The following is a 2,533-nucleotide window of genomic DNA, read 5'->3' as shown; positions in this document are numbered from 1 at the left end:
TGAATGTGGCACGTAGTGTAAAAGCCGCTTTGAGTGGTCGGAAGACTAGAAAGGCGCTATACAAGTACAGGTCCATTTACCATTTACCAGCAATAGTAACAGAACTTCTAGTGCTAGTAGTAGCAGTGGGTAGCTGGTGGCAGCAGACATTGTGCTAGGTATAAGGCCAATAGCATTAGCATTGGTAATAGTACACAATATCATTATTAGTAGTACTTATAGCAACAATAGTAACAGGACTCTGGTGGCAGTGGTATTAGTATTGGTAATAGTATTGCTAGCACTTAAGTACCATGAGCATTATCACTGAGATACAGCTGTTTCTAGAAAAATCTTCCAATAGAGGAACTCTAAGAGGTTGCAGACTGTATTCATGAAAAACAGTAGAGACAGATATAAAATAACTGCTCTGCATGGAAAGAATTTAATTCCAAAACTATAGTAAGTACACATTTAACATATAAAAATGTATCAAGGTTTCTTTGACAAATACATGATAATTACAATCTCCAAAACGCTTCGAACAAAAGATTTTATGTTGTTTTGTGTGGCAGCAAGATGAGGTAACACAGCAGCAGCCCACCTGTCAGGCTCTTACGTAGCCCAAGGGGTCAAACTGAGAGGAGGTGAGCCTGCATTAACAGGAAGGGGAGATTTATAATAACACAAAAATAGTTTGAGCTGCCAGTAGAATGTTCTGAAGTGGGTTTTAGCTGTAGTTTAAAGTCCACATGAAACTAAAAGCCATTTGCATCTGCATATTTACGTGTTATCTCTAAAAACAAGCTGTTAGGGAGAGACTTGTCGTGGTAGCCAGGTTAGCAATTAAATGTCAGCAATTTGACAAATAAAGATATGAAGACGCTTTGGGTTGAAAGCTTAAAGACAGTTGATACGTAAGTGTCATTCCCAGGCTCCCAAAGCATCTGTATTTGACTACCTGGAAATAAGACTCAACAATCGGCCCAGTGGTTTCTTGCAAATGCCATTAGGAGCGCTAGAAAAAGGCAGAGGAACCTGTTTTTTCACAGATTATGTGATCATGTGATCATGTACTACTGTCAGGATATAGTTTTAGCGAATATGACAAAAAATATTTTTATAAACATTACCCACTGAAGCTTTAAGATTTGCTCCCTGATTTTGTTTTGCACCCAGCCAGACATCACATTTCTTTCCAGCTTACATTCACTTCACTTTCCCACAGGAAATGTGGGTTATTTGGGTTGGAGGCATTATCGCGTGCTATAACACTAGCAGCCAGTTAATCCATATTTTCTGGAATCTCATACTTGCTGAAAAAAAATTTGCTGATTCATTTCCAGTTATCAACTGTGATGCTGTATGAGACAGCTCACAACCTGTTGTCATACTTGATGTGGCATAGCAACAAGCGTGATGTAACCATGTGGTGTAACGTGCCTCATGCCGCTGTGGCTGATCTTTGAGATCCACCTGGCCAAATAATGGCTGAGTCACTGGTATCACTCAGAAACTCTGGCCCTATCCCTATGAGCAACAATCTTACAGATAGTCCCTCCACAGATATTATATCCACAGATATATCAACACGAAAAACTCTGATGTGACCTTCAAAGAGCCATGATGTGGGTGGTACGTTGACTTTTCTGTCAGCTGTTTGTGTCTCTAGCTGACTGCTCTTTGAATTGCAGTGCTAATGATAAGAGGAAAGAACAGAGGTGAGTCTTAAACATTCCCTTACACTTTCATCTCCACTCCCAGGGCCAGGCCTGTCTACAAACAGGGTCATGTGAGCCGGCCTTCTTTGATATTCAAATAGACCTGATGAGTGCTACAGGTGCACTCTGCAGTCTCTCTGTCTTTCCCACTCTTGTTCTTTCTTTGCTCTTTTTCCTAATGTTCTATTGCCTTACTGCAGCCGAGACAGCAGGGCTATTTAGGAGCAGACAGGACTGCAGGACACATACTCCATCACGGCATAGCAGACAAACACACACTAATATATCTCTGTTGCTAGCCGCATAATACTGGAAGGGTTTATATTCATGGAGAGAAACTTTTGGATAATGTAAGTTATGCATTGAGAATACTGATTAAGAATGTGTGGATGGCACAGGGTGCTAAAGTTTTTCCTCAAGGGACTACTTTTCTATCACTCCATAAACGGATGACCCCTGACATATAACATATTTTATGGATATTATATTTAATGCATAACAGTAACATTAGAGAACAACTGATGGACTGCAGGAGGTCTGTGTCAAATAAGTAATTTGGAAGAATTATGAGCTAAACTATTTCCTGTGAATATTGATCAGATATTTTTTATTTATATATTATCACCCGCAAATAAGAAGTTGTATTTTTGTTGCCTTAGAATGAGCCGTTTTTATCTACAGAGGCGGAGTCTGCCATGTTGAAGCGCCATGTTTCTACAGTAGCCCAGAATGGACAAACCAAACACTGGCTCTAGATCAGATGTAACTTGCTAGCTAATGATCAATGTACACTGAACAAAATATATAACACTTTAGTTTTTGCCCCCATTCAT

The sequence above is a fragment of the Morone saxatilis genome, unplaced genomic scaffold (genome assembly GCF_004916995.1).
Source record: "Morone saxatilis isolate NCDOM2014 unplaced genomic scaffold, NCSU_SB_2.0 Contig4, whole genome shotgun sequence".
Taxonomy (NCBI): Eukaryota; Metazoa; Chordata; class Actinopteri; family Moronidae; genus Morone; species Morone saxatilis.
This window is presented reverse-complemented; position numbering follows the sequence as displayed.